This window comes from Stegodyphus dumicola, chromosome 2 (assembly GCF_044657685.1).
Source record: "Stegodyphus dumicola isolate Sdum_Otavi_A_Nest chromosome 2, ASM4465768v1".
Lineage (NCBI taxonomy): Eukaryota > Metazoa > Arthropoda > Arachnida > Araneae > Eresidae > Stegodyphus > Stegodyphus dumicola.
This window is the reverse complement of record NC_140769.1, coordinates 92,436,471-92,451,775: the sequence shown is the minus strand read 5'-3', so window position 1 is coordinate 92,451,775 and position 15,305 is coordinate 92,436,471. Positions and strand designations below refer to the sequence as shown.

At 31.4% G+C, this 15,305-nt stretch overlaps 1 long non-coding RNA gene across 1 annotated transcript; it reads left to right on the top strand.

Moving 5' to 3' along the window:
• The first annotated feature begins 3,913 nt into the window (after window positions 1–3,913).
• Window positions 3,914–14,644, top strand: LOC146998516 (uncharacterized). Its single transcript, XR_015039497.1, has 3 exons — window positions 3,914–3,988; window positions 6,500–6,589; window positions 14,503–14,644. It is a non-coding gene; the product is annotated as an uncharacterized LOC146998516 (long non-coding RNA).
• The last annotated feature ends 661 nt before the right edge of the window (window positions 14,645–15,305 follow it).

Below are 15,305 nucleotides of genomic sequence, written 5' to 3'. Positions count from 1 at the left end.
GGAAAGTCGAGTATTCGGTGGTATCTATGCGCTCACAAAAGCATTACGAGTATCCTTTTACAATTATTAAAGCCTGAAAAACGCATGTCTGCGATGTTATCGTCATGCGAGGATTTGTAGGTACTTTATTTTTTACCACGATATTTTCGACGACAATATTTTTTAAACTGCGAAGTTTTTTAATTGCATTATTTTCGACGACGATATTTTGTACCACGATGTTTTAGAACTGCCATGTTTTCTCTTTGCTTTCTTTTCTCGCACGATATTTTGTACCACGACATTTTCGCTTTGCTTTGTTTTCTCCGCGTCGTTTTCGTGCGCGATGTTTTTGCTGCGAAGTTTTCGGCTGTAACCTGACGATGAGATGCAGCGAAGAACAAACGAGATAATAGTTTTGTAATTTTGGGGACTTATGTATTCCGAATTGTTTCGGGCGACAGCCATCTTGGAACCATTACTTTTTGGTTCCATTTTTAACGTCAAAAAATTGTCAAAAATATCAGGGGGCACCTGACCGTAAACTTTTACTGAAGTCTTCAAAAGAGGCGTTACTTTAGTGGACCGGCGCACTATAGTTTTTGGTGAAAAAAATTACGTTTGGTGGCAGATGATGATGGATACAACATCTGGCACCCAGTGCTGGACTATTGATTTATGGTAATCCATAGTTCGAGCACTGTGGCCTTTGGCGTCATTTTTATTTTTTAAATAATGCATTTTATTGCATTTTTATTTGAAATATTTATTTTATTATTTATTCTGTTTTAAAAAATTGTTAATATTCCGTTAAATCGGCGTCAATTAAAAATTCGCCACTTTATTTTTGCTACCAATTATCGCCAAGTGTAAAATTATAAAGTAATAACAGAATTCAAAATATTAAAAAGAATAGTTGTGTAAAAAGTAATTTTTTAAAATTTCTTAATTCCAATAAAAGTAAATTTTTTAATCTAGAATATTCTACAAATAAATAAAAAATAGCAAAAGAAAACTAAATTCAATCTAAACAGGTGGCATAAAGAATATTCTAGACATAAATAAAACAAAACGAAAATCAATCTAAACAGGTGGCATAACATTATAAATATCATTCAATATTGCAAAAAAATTCCGGTTCTAGAATATAAGCCACGCCACATAAATTCTTTCAAATATGATTCTAAATGGTGGTAAGCAGTGAAGGAATCCTATAGCAGCCTCTTCGCCATTAGGTAATTGTCAAATTGTGTAAGCCTTCATACTAAAATGGCAAAAAATAACGAGCGACGTTATTTCAAACGAAAACTGGAAATCTCGCGCCACGATATTTAAAACGTAAATAAATACTCAAAATAATGTGTGACGATATTTCAGAGGAAACCTAGAAATCTCGAGACACGATATTTCAAACGTTAAGCCGTCGGGCCTCGAGCCACGATATTTGGCGTGATTGTTGGTGCATTTTTAACTGACACCGTTCTAACGGAATTCTACAAAATAATTTTATGCTGTGGAGGATGTAAGCAATGACACCATTTTATTTTTTAAATAATGCGCTTTAATATGTATAAATTTTGCGTTTTAATATGTATAAATTTTGTGTTTAAAAATTATTTATGGCTGTTAAATATTAAAATACGATTTAATTTTGCATTTTTATTTGAAAAACTGATTTTATTATCAGTTTTTATTTATAATTACTTAAATAATTTTAATGCTGTGGATGATGTAATCAATATTAGCAATGCAGCGCAGTGAAGTATGACGTGATCTGCTTGTGACTGCTTTAAATTGGTTTGTTAATTAGCTCGCTGATTGGCTACAGAATATTTGTGTATTATCGCACTATTTTAGAAATTATATTCCGTTATACGTACACGCAGGCTTTACAGATCGTTATACGGTAGAGTCTCGCAAACTCGGCATAATTTGTGGACTGAGACTGCCGAGTTTAACGGAATAAGGGGTGGGTTTTTCAGAACTCTTAATATTTAACTATAAATTACTCTAGGCATTTGTAGCACAATATTGAATACGAAAACGTACATTCCCCATAGCACAAAACATCCTCAGGATCTATTTAAGTCGCAATATCCCGGGACATACTTAGGATGTTCTAAGGATGTTGATTCTCAGATGTCCTGAGGAGATCGTAATTTAACATCCTGAGGATGTCTTATTTAAGTCGCTATGTCCCGGGATATGACAGGATGTCCTGAAGATGTTGATTCTCAGATGTCCTGAGGAGTTCACCAATTTCACATCCTGAGGACATTCATTCTGCATTGTCCGGAGGACTTTCATTGTCAAACATTTTGAGGATATTTGTTCTCAAATTTACCAGTTTTAATTTTTTGACATTGCACATCTGAAACTTGCACATTATTTTATTTTTCATATGTATTTTACTAAGTTGTTTCTAAATGCTGTACATTAAAAATATTGATATGATTGATGATTTATTCTTGTTATTTTGTTATTAATTTTAACTGCTATTTTTTCTGACGTTTTTAAAAATTTATTTAGTCATGGAAAAGATTTTTTTCAATGGATTAGCATTTTCTAGAATATTTTCAAAATTCTAAATAACATATATTTTTTTTTATAAAAAATGTATAAATTACATGTATAATTACTTACAGATTACAAACCCTACTACAAATATAGGTAAAATTAGATATAGATATATTTAATTACGGAAACGAATTTTTTTTTTTTTTTAAATTTGGGTATAGAGACATTAGGTATTTCTTTGGAAGCAGGAAACATGAAAAATTAGCAACTGCCTTCGCCGGGAATCGAAGGACGGACCTCTGGAATACCGGCCCAGTGTGCAGAACCACTACACCACGAAGACACGCTAGGTGTGGTGGTGGTGTATTTAATTATGGCAAAGCACACTAGGGCTATCTGCCTAAGGGGAGGGATGTCTTCGTGGAGGACTTTCTAAGTGAAACTGGCTCGTATACACGTTACACGTGGGGAAAACCACGAAACACCCATGCAGCCAGCCCGTTCGCGGGATTCGAACCTCGGATCGCACTACCAGGGTTCAGCGACTTTACCGCTCGGCCGCTGGTGGGCCGAAGACACGCAAGGAAAGCGGAAGAAATACCTTATATTACTTCTCTTTTTAAAGGCCGACTTTTTTTTAAGGGGATCCAATCACTAAATCCTGGGTGTGGATATACCTCATCCAACACCTTTTTAGTTCGGGCGCCACTGTAGAGACATTAGGATTTTTTTGGGAAGCCGTAGAGATGAAAAATTAGCAACCGCCTTCGCCGTGAATCGAACCACAGACCTCTGAAATACCGACCCAGCGTGCAGAACTATTACACCACGAAGGCACGCTAGGAAAGCGGGAGAAATACCTCATAAGGAAAATTTTTTCCCTCTAATTACAGGACAGAAAATGTTTTTCAATCGCGCGATCTGTTATTGATATTGAATTACAGTCGTGCGATAATTTCGCAGTAAAGATACATCTCTGATGACTATCCAAGATTCTAGAAACTTTGGTCTTATATAGAGATGGTCGTCTTATAGAAATAATGCTTAATATCAATATTTATTTATAATCTCAGAACTATTGGTCACTTTCAGAAGTGGTCGTTTGAGAGGCAATATTCTATATATTTATTTACTGATACTCTCAGATTCCAAAATTTGTTTATATTCTCAGAAATATTGGACGGAAGGTGGTCGTCCCATACATGCAAAATTTTACATTTCATTAAAAATGAATTTGGCATTATTTAACTATTACCCTATTAATTAATTAATTAGATAAAGAAAAAATTAGGAAATAGTACTGTTTATTACGGAATAATGTAGGAAGTTCTACAGAACTATATTCTTTCGCGTCATTGCACATTGTATCCGGCAAACTACTAGTTACTCGTATTCTTCCGCAAATCCGTAAACATCTGTCTGATTTGAAACGAAATCCAAAATGGCTGCGCCATGAGGTTAACTTGTATGGATATTTTTTGTTGCATGAAAGGTAAGTTCAGTTGCAATATTTGTATGTTTACTTTTTTTGCTTTTCGAATTTATGTCATTTTGACAGTTAAATGTTTCACAGCTTTATGAATTGTTACCATTCTGTCGTGAATTACGTGTATCTCAATGGCTGGCTGTCTTTTCAAATATCTAATTTGCCCTGCTATCCAAATGTTTATGACTGAATTTTTTTTAGTCTAGTTTATGCATTCAGTTTCAAAATAATATGTGTGATCAGATTGCTTATTATTTTATTGCAGCAATAAATTTATGTTAAATAGTTTGAACAATTGTATAAAAATAAGAGTTTGCATTGTTTTGTCCAAAATATGTATGGTTGAAACATTATCTTAATCTAGTTTGTAATTCAAGTTTTTTTGGGTGTACTGTTCTGTTATTGGGACCAGAATAAGAAATGTATGAACCTGTGTTCGTAAGTATGTGCATAGATGTGTATATGTAGACACACAAACATACAAATATACAAGCATACATAAATACAATTCTGAACCCGGTCCTGATAACAGAACAGTACCTTTTTTTAATCTTTTTTGAATATTTTATAAAAGGATTAAGCATTTTTCAAACTGCATATCATTTTAAGATTCGACTTGAAGAAAAAATATGGTCATTCAATCAAATGCTTATGATTGCTTTTAACATTTTCTCATAAATATTGTTTGCATTTTTATTATATTTTAGATACTTTAGTTATGTAAAGTGAACATGAGAATATTAGGAAAGCTGAAGAATATGAATAGCTACCATAATACATGTATTTTTTCATCGAGCCCATTGTTTTAGAAACCAATGCACCATTATTATATGCTGGCTTATTTTATAGTTATATGCAGTTTAATTTTATGTTCATGTTACTGTAGTATTGTCATTATAATAAAAGTATTGATAATTTTTGTTGAATCTTGCAAGTTGCCTAACATTCAGAATTATTACTACCGAATTTTACTGATAGGTTTTTTCGAGTTGACATAATCTGTCTGATAAATAAAATAAACTGGTGTTTAAATTATGTGCATTTCTCTTAATGTTTCATTGAAAGTGAGATGAAAATATAAATGCTATCCAGAAAAGTGAATTCTTTTTGCCTGAAATAACAAACTGTACTAAATGATTAATGTTTCTATCATTTTAGAAATGTCAATATTAAAGTTTCTCCCCCTTCTCTTCTTTGATTTTGAAATAATTTATAATAAAATAATATATGCATAAGTGTAATTAATGTAAATTGTCATTCAGTAATATAATTTATTTTTACTGATATTTTTATATTTCTTATCTGGGTTTTCTTTTGGTGTTAGGAGGAGGAAAAGACTGTAATGTTTTAATTAAGGAAATAATTAAAACATTACAGTCTTTTAAATAACACAGTTACAGTAATGTTTATTGAAGCAATCAGTACTGTGTGATTGCCAGTGATTGAATAATGTTAAAATGCATTGTTCATAAGGAAATTTGCTTATCTTTGTGTTATAGATTTTATTTTGACACAAGCTGAAATTTGAATTATTGGAAGCACTTTGAAAACCCGAATTATTTCCTGAATCATTAATCAGGCCAATATATAACATACAAATTTTCATACAAAATTATTTCTTTGAGCATATTATAAAGAGCTCATTTAATTTTATTATTTGTACAAATTTTAGACAAAAGCAGCATGTAACAGTTAAAGATTTATTGAAGCCTACTTGTTACTTGTGGTAACAAAGAAGTGTGAAAGATATTGCCACATTAGCGAACATGACGATCATTGATGCTTAGTTTAGTAATTTAATAATATATTGAGAAATGCTGGGAACTTTCAGAAGTAGACATTTCGGAAATGATGGGCTTGATAAGAAATTTACATGATTTTATTATTTATTTAGTTAAGAATGGATTTTAGATGTTCACGTGAAAGAATTGTTAAAGTTTGGCATTTAAAAAAATGAATTAATACTATGCAATTATCTTTTTATTATACATATATTACTATATATTTCTAATGCGCTATGTAAATGTCAGTGTTAAACAATTGAGATACTATTGTCAGGGCAATCTTTTCTTATACATGAAAAATTCTGATACTTTCTTATCATCTGCCCTCACAGCTTCAACTTATGCTAAAACACCAAGAGTATGCACACGATAATAGCAAACTATGAACATGCATACCACACACATGTATTTACATGCTTTATATTTAATCTTTATTTCTGAATAGTATTCCATTGGATGAAAAATATGTGAATATTGACCCAATGTATATATTTTTGTGTGTGTGCATCCTAAAATTTCTTGTTTCTTATAAAGTGCTTATTTGAATTACTACTTGTGAACAGAGCAGTAGATATGAACCATAAACTAACCATTTTGCCAATTTTCACAGCTTTGCAGATAGTCAGAAAGCACCAAAATTTGTAATAATGTTAAGTTTAAATGATGTTCTATACTTTTGTGTTAATTTTTCTATTCTATTAATTCTATTACTGTGTTATCAAACTTTCTGCAGGAATTTCAACTGGTTAAGATGTTATTACCATGTGGAGAAGAATTTGGTTTTTAAGCTAGAAAAAATTGCAGCTGAAGGATTTTGTAGAAGGTCAGTCAAACTGGTTTTAGTTAATTATAATTTAATTTTGGGTGAAGAATTCTCAAATTTATTTATCATACGTGTCTAAAGGTCTTCTAAATTAAATTCTGCTTGTTTTTGAAATTTTTCATGACATTCATTCTTTGATTATTATTATTATTTTTTTTTTTTAAATTTACTAACTTATATCCAGGCACATAATGTTGTATTTAATGCCATACCTTAAATATTGTAAAATGTTAAAATAATACATTTCACTTAAAAATGTGGTTGTGACAGTAAATTTTCTGTTACATTTAATCATATCTATAAACATTGGTATACATCATTTTTCAATAATCTGTATATTATTTTGTGCATTTCTTTTACATCCAAGATCTGGCATATGACTTGCTTTTCAAACTGATAACATGGTGTAATAATGTAATCTAATGGTTAAAGTTTACTATGGAATTGTTGTGTAGCGAATTTAATTTAATTAAGTGATTCATAAAAATCAAAATTTTAAGTTGTAATTATTCAAAATTTGAGCTACACAAGTTTGGTTATATTCTTTTTGGGGCCTATTAATTCTAGTGTAATATATTTTGGCTTTCCGAGTTTACGCGAACTGCGTTCTTCATTCTTGTACACGCAAACAATGGATAAGTATTTTTCCTGCGTAATAAACTCAGTTTTTCATGTCAAAAATTAATTTGATTTCTTAGTATTTAATATCATTAGTTGCAGAAAAATTAGCTCTTTAATTTGGCATAACTTTCATTTTTCTAACTTTAATTGCATTTCAGTTATGAGCTTTAATTAGTAGATTTTCTTCGTTTCGCTTGTGATTTAGTTAAAGGGGGATGAAATGCCTTCTTTCTGGTTAAAAAGTCACTTTTTGCGAGTTTTCAGCGTTCTTTCGTTGGGACCCTTGCAGGGTTGTTGAAATTCCTAATCTCCCCCGGTCGCAGGTGGTGGTTATTTGGCGAGGGTTTGGCGACATAGATTTTCCGTTGAGGTTTCAAAATAGTGGTTTTGGCGAGTTTGATAACATGAGGGTATGCTGTGGTTGCAACTATTTCAACTTTCGGCGAAAAATGGGTTGCGCCAACTTGGCAGTCCGGCGCTCTCCCTTTTAACGGGTTGTTTTAGGGGACGAGCTCACTTTTACACTTTTTTGCACTTTCTACTTACCATCTGACGCTGTCTCGTTGGCAGCAGAATTTCATCTCGGAAAATGCATTTTTCCGCCTTTGGATCTACGGGCCTCTTGCCCTGGAGTTTTGAACGAGTGACTTAGTTGCACGAATTATGACCTCGACTAAATTATAGGCTCCTCATTGCCGTGCCTTAATATGTAAGTTACTCAAAGATAATTAAAATAGGAAAATGCAAAGAAGAGTGATGCCTAGTTCTAGTGCCGTTAAGAAGAAATTTCAGTCTCTCCTCCATGAATAGAGTATCATCTACATCGATAATCCAAATCTTTAAGAATTAATTGCCGCCATCAAGAGTCTTCTGCATCGCTAGTGATGCCTAGTTCTAGTGCCGTTAAGAAGAAATTTCAGTCTCTCCTCCATGAATAGTTTCCATCTGCTTCGACCTTCCTAATCTTTAAGAATTAATTGCCGCCATCAAGAGTCTTCTGCATCGCTAGCTCCGGTGTCCCACGACAAAAATGCTAACTTCAATATTGGATTGGACATCAAAGAGAACCTCCGTAGTGCTTCTTAAATCAATGGAAATGGCCGGACTTTTTTGAAAACTATCCACCCACGAACTCTTCTCATTTTCTACTACGCTCAGCAGCCGTCCTCCTTGGCATCTTGATAATTTTTAAATATGAGGGCATTTCTCCTCCTCCTGTTCACCTGCAGCTTGTATTTCATAAGATAAGTTCCTTTTATTTGTTTTTTTATTTGTTGGTCGGATATTTAAAAAAAAAAAAAAAAAAAATTTATAATAGGCAATTCTTATAGTAAAGTTTACTAGACATTTCTAATAAGTAATTCTAACAACTAAAATAGTTAATAGTGATTGAAATAACTTAATTAGTTGAATTAAAAATTTTGTAGTTGAGTAAACTAACCTAATTCTAATGAAATCATTTTGTTGTCCATAAAGTAAATTATTAGACTGGCCAAGGAAATATATCATTATTTAAATTAGTTAATTGAAACTGTGAATGTAAATTAGTCAGATTGGTTAAGGAAATTTATTCTTCATTAAATTATTTAATTGAACTTGTGAATTTCTTTCTTGGTGAAGATTGATTGGTAAAGGTGTCATTAGTTGAGCTTCTTTGCTCCTCTTAGGGATTAAATTGCTTGTAGGATGTAATAGCTGATTTTAATTAACATATTACCCAGTTAAATCATTCTTTTGAAAATAGAAAGTTACTATGTGCCATAACCAGAATTACATTGGTACTGATTACTCTGTGTGAAATGTTTTTTTTTTTTTTTTTTTTTTTTTTTTTTTTGGAATGTATAACTTGTTAATTATTCTTTTTTTTCTCCCCGGGGAGGGTATTGTTAATTTATCCAAAGTTTTATCTAATCATATTTATCTGAATGTAATAGCAATAATAGTGTGATATTATTGAGTCTAAGATAGAAGTAATATTACTCTGTAGAGGTATGCATTTTGTAGAAAGCAATATTTTACAGTTCAGCTTGAATATGATTTGCTTACTAAGTTAATTCTGCACTGTGTAAAAATCAATATGTTAACAGTACTGATTGAATATTAATTGCTTACAAATCACTGGACTAAGTAACTCTTAAAAATTTTAATAAATAGGCTCACTTTCCTAGATCAGTCAATGTTTATTTATTTCTTTTTGTGTGTGTGCTCAATGATTTTCACCCGTCTCAGTCTCAAATTGATTTCAGGGTTAATCCGAAAACACAACGCAAATGTACAGGGCTTATTGATATTAGTATATTACTGTAAAAAAAAATCTTAAGTGTTATGTGAACAGAGTAGGAAACCTTTAGGAAACCATAACTTTATTGGTACCGTGATTTTTTTCTCTATGACATATTGGTGCCATGACGATTTCACCATAACAGAATGGGCCAAATTTAATACATTATTCTTTGATAGAAATTTATTCATGTGTTCAGTGTGTCTCATCTCTTTAAATTGCTAAAGTAAATTTTATGTACTTGCATTTAGGAATTTTGACTGTATCAGAGTAATTTTGTTTCAAGTTATTATAACATGCAAGGGAAAAAATTCATTCATAGCTCCGTATTTAAAATTAGTTAATTAAAGTCCTTAATAAAGAGGTACGTTTTGTTGTTTTTAAAGTCAATAGAGTTTAATTCAAGAACATGCCACATTAAAGGTTACTTTTTAACCCAATTTAAAATTTTCATTATTTTAACATTACCAATAATTGTTATTTGGAATGTTATTTTAACTCAGATATTGTAATAATGTCAAAATTCCTTACTTTTTGATAGGTAATCCAAATGTAAAACAAGAAAAGAAAAAATTAAAATCTAGAAGTATATTTATTTCATACCTCTAACAAATAAAAACAACACAAGCACTTTTTACTGTCTATCTGCATAGTGTGGCATGTCCCGTAAGACAGATTTGTATGATCAAATCCATGTTTCAGTTAAAGGAAAATGCATGCACAGTCTTCTGATTTTCCCTTCGATTAAGGATTCTGTATATACTAGCATAAGAAATATATTAGTTAATGCAGTGTTATACATCAATATTTATAGACAATTATTGTGGCTATGTTTATTATAACTTTGTTCACTGTAATGGCCGGAGTGCCTAAACCATCATGCTGTGTAAACAAAACTCAAATCTTCATCTCTGCATACTGCTCCACTAGTGTTTAAACCACTGAAATGGTGATTATGGTAGAATATCTTTGGTAAAAATTTACTCTACTGTAACCCTTAGCGAATCGTTTCGTTTTTTCATATCAAGATTGTCACCTGAGAAGATCGGCACCAATTTCAAGGTGGCCGCTACACAAAACCAAAATAAGAAGTCAAAGACATACACAAACTCTGTGTCCATGTACACATCGACCTATTAAAACAGATAACTGCACAAAATGGGCATTGTGCACTGCCTTAACTTTGTCCATGTACACATTGATCTATTTTCACTTTAAGAAAATCAAAAAGTTAAAAATATCATAGTTACCAGAAAAAATTCGCCACTGTCTTAACACACAGACAACCAAAAATACACAAACAGAGAGGAATAATTTACCAAAAATACATATTTCCTAACATAAAAACATTAAACAACAAATCTTCTAACAAAAATTAACACACAGAAACAAAAAAATAAATGAAACATCATTTTTTAACATACCTTTTTTTTCACATGCATATGTATAGCCTTCCCACCACCATCCTCCAGGTAAGCAATTCAATTAAATGTTTCGTCTCGTAGTCACCTCAGACATACTCAAACGATGGTACCCACACCAAAATAATAAATAGCATGTTCAAAATACAAGACCATACCACTTCCGTGCAACCAAACACAGCAATTGAAAAGAATGGTAAGAACCAAAAACCTGGGACCGTACAAAAGGTTTACAGGTTTACTATTAAAAAAAGTAGCCCAAAACTAAATTTATCACAGCACGTTGGCAATATTTGCAGAAGTAACTCCTTTTTATTGACAAAAAAAAAGTTTTTTTTTTTTCCCATAGGCTACTTTCGCCAACATTATCAACATTAGGGTTACCGAAAAACTTATTTGACGCAATGGGCTTCCACATTTCACAAACAACCAATACCACTTTGCGATTTTTTTTCAGACAGAAACCAAGGTGTACCATACAGTAAAGATTAGCCACATCTTCATTCACTACTGTTACAAGTACTTCTTCATAGACTCCAACTACTACGGATTCTCCGTAGTTTCTACGGAAATTCATGAAAAACTACGAGCTACGAAAAGTATGGAAAAAAACTACGGATTTTACAGAAACAAGAGCAGGAGAACCAGTACGCAAAACGGAACCAACTAATTCATCCGATGATTGGCTGAATACTCGTGTTATCATATATCACGTGTTGAGTGCGTTCCTAGTTTTGAAGAATTAGCCAATCGTAGATCAGTAACTCCAACCGTTAACGACTTATCAATAGTTCCACCCAATTGTCTGTCTCCCAGGTTCCTCGCTGATGCGTGTTTAGGCTGCATTCGGCTGCATTGTGTAGTTTACGGCGAGAGCTTAGCATGTGTCTTGTGAACTATGAATCAGGTGAAAGATTTTTAATCATAATGCTGCCTCGAACGAAGAAGCCAAAATTATCAAAGCAGAAGTTTAAAGATTCATATTCTTCAGAATTTCCATGCATTAAAGCGTCCGAAATTTCTGTGAATCACGCACACTGCAGTGTATGCAACAAAGACTTCTCAGTTGCTCATGGCGGAAAAGATGACTGTAAACGGCATGTGTTTTCTCAAAAGCATATAGAACTTGGCACCGTAAAATCTAAAGAAATAACAAATTTCTTAATAAAAGATGATGAAACAGATCGTATAAAACCCGAATGCTATTTTGTTCGTTTTTTAATTGAACATAATCTACCGCTTTCTGTTACGGATCATTCCAAAGAGCTTTTCAAAGCAATGTTTCCGGATTCTGCCATAGCAAAAAAATTTAGCTGCGGTCATACCAAAACTGCTGCTATTGTGAAAACGCTTGCAGAAAATACTGTTGCTGATATTATAAAATCAGTGTGCAGTACATCATTTTCTCTAAGTACTGATGGAAGTAATGATAATAAACTGTACCCATTGGTTATAACATACTACAGTAAAGAAAAGGGAGTGATAATTACTTCATTGATTTCTATTTTAGAATGCACGAATAATACAGGAGAAGGTATTTTTAATTGTATAAATGAAAACTTTAAAAACAAAGGTTTAGAATGGAAAAATTGCTTATCATTTTCTTCAGATAATGCTAGTAATATGATTGGAAAGTTTAAAGGTGTAGCATCATTTATCAAAATGAATTTATTTGTTAGATTCGTAAAACCATCAGTAATTTCTAAAGAAAATGAAGATGTTACTCTAACTTCTATTCCATTTCAGAAGTATAGTAAACAAAAAGAAAATGAAAATTTAGTGATTGGTGCGGAAACAAGACTATATTTAAAAAATGCCAAGTTGAATGAAAGTGAAGTGAAATCATTTTTCAATTCTGTGCGAGCTTTTTTTGTAACTGCATGTTCATATATAATTGATAAATTTCCACTGAGTGATCCATTTCTAAAACATGCTGAAGTTGCTGACATCAACTTGAGAACTGAAGTCTCATTTTCATCTGTTCTTTACTTGATGAATACTTTTCCATCCATTATTGATGAAAAATGTCTTAATCAAGTAGAAATTGAATTTTCCATGTATCAAGTAGATGATTTGAAAGAAATTGTAGATTTGCGTATTGATATAGCATGGAGAGAAATTGCCAAATTAAAAAATATGAATGGGTGTATTAAATACAAAGTATTGCCTTCTGTAATGTGTCTTAATAATACCTCATTCAAATGCAGCTTGCGAAAGAATTTTTTCTATTGTTAAAAAAAATCAGACGGAATTTCGACCAAATTTAGGTCTTAAAACTCTTGAAGCAGTTTTGATTGAAAAAATAAATATGCAGGCAAATGAAGAACTGTGTTATAAAAAAACATTCTCAAAATCAGAACTTAAGCTTGCTAAGCATGCTACATATAAATCTTTGCATTCATAAATTATGCGTATTTTGTTTAATACTTATATGTATCATTCTTGGTTATTTAAATTTTATTTCCCTGTAGAAATCATATCCAGAATAAAGATATGATTTATAGCTTCTGATTTTTTCTATGATTAGTAGTGATTTGAAGTACTTTTTATTAGTGAATGCTTGAGGAGTTAAAAGAAAATTTCTAATTAAATGTGCATATAATTTACAAGGTATATTTTTAATTATTCAGTTTTATATGTATATGGATTTTAAATGTAATAAAATTGATTACAATTAATTATTAATTTAAAATTAATGAATGGTTAATTACAACATACGCTACGCGCACATTTTCAAAGTTGTAAAAATGTCGTTCGCGCGTTGACTACTGACAAGGTTTGCTGAAGGTTGGAGTCTATGCTTCTTTGGTAAATTTCTGCGGTTAAATTCAAAAGTTTAAAATTGCATTAACATGATCAGATTCAGAGTCATAGCTAGGGGTTTTCAGCGCTCAGGGACAACTAAAGATTTCGCGCCCCCTACTGCTTGCCAAGGATGGAAAACATTTAATTCTAAAATGTTCTAACATCAGTTTGGCGCCCCTTGGATTCTGCACCCGGGGACAGATGCCCCCCTTGCCCCCCTCTAGCTACGCCCCTGATCAGATTTTATTTTCTGCACGTAGCTAACAATTACTTATGTGTTGTCAGATAAATGTTACCAGATGCAGTTAATTATTTTTTTACTTGCCAATCTCATGAGACAAGTTTTTTTTGCTCCTGCAAGACTTTACTTTGTGTTGCAAAATAAATTCATTCTCACTCTTTTTGGACTTGCCTACACATTAAATTTAAAATAATTTTATGAATAGGTAAGATGTGATTATCATAATTTTGTTTCTCCCTTTATCTTGGCAACTTTATATGTTGATTCAGTATCCAGGTTACCTACCAGTGGCTGATTGATAAAACTGCTCATATGTTCAGCTGGTGGTTTGAGTTTATTTTCTGACATAGAAAATTTTAAAAGGCATCCCCCATGTTTATTTTACTATAATCGAAAAATCAAATAATTGCTACTCTGTTTATAGGTACTAAATGTTAAAATATTTTAAATGCTTCCTTTAATTTGCATTCTAATAGTCATTTGTTTAAATTTAATTATGAATTATATTCACATATAGTAATTATGAGTGTTTTTTTTATTTTAGGTGCTGTGAAAGGCAATGACAGAGATCCAATTTATCAAGAGTTCTTATATACATAAGAATACATGGATATAAGATTGTTTTTCATGAATTCAAATAAAATGTGATAAATTGGATTAATAAAAACTATTTTGAATTTTGAAAAGTGTTTTTCCTCTGTAAATCATAATATAGTGCCATAAATTTCTGAATGTGTTTATTTTTCGTCCAAATAAATAGCTTTACAAAAATTTGTCATATTAATACATATTGCATAATTTAGCATTATTATAAATATTTATTATAGCAGATTTAGCTGAACTACTTTTTTAGTCTCTTTGCAGATGAAGTCACAAAGGTAAGTGGTTAGATACTTTTCTGTATTCCCCATTAAGTAATTTTATCTGGTAAATTACCATTACTTATATACTAAAGGTGAAAGAATAAGCTTTCCTTGAAGATACAAAAATTTGCAGATATTTCAAAAAATTGGTATACGTAAAAAAGTTCTTAAATTGCCACATATGCGAAACTGAAAATGTTATATATGAAATAGTTCAGAAATATAAATATTTTCACTATTTTTTAACTATAATTCAATGCATTTGTTATATATAATCACAGTTTAAGGTAGCAGTGCTTTTCTCACTATGATTTCTCATGTATTTTGATTCATAAATACACGTACATAAATTCACGTATTTTGATTTCTCTTTTGAGACCGAATAAAAAATGAACTAAACATTCTGAAGAAATAAATAAGCCTAAATAGATTGTAATATCAACGAACATTTTTAATGATAGAAATTAACTTAAACATAGTTGCG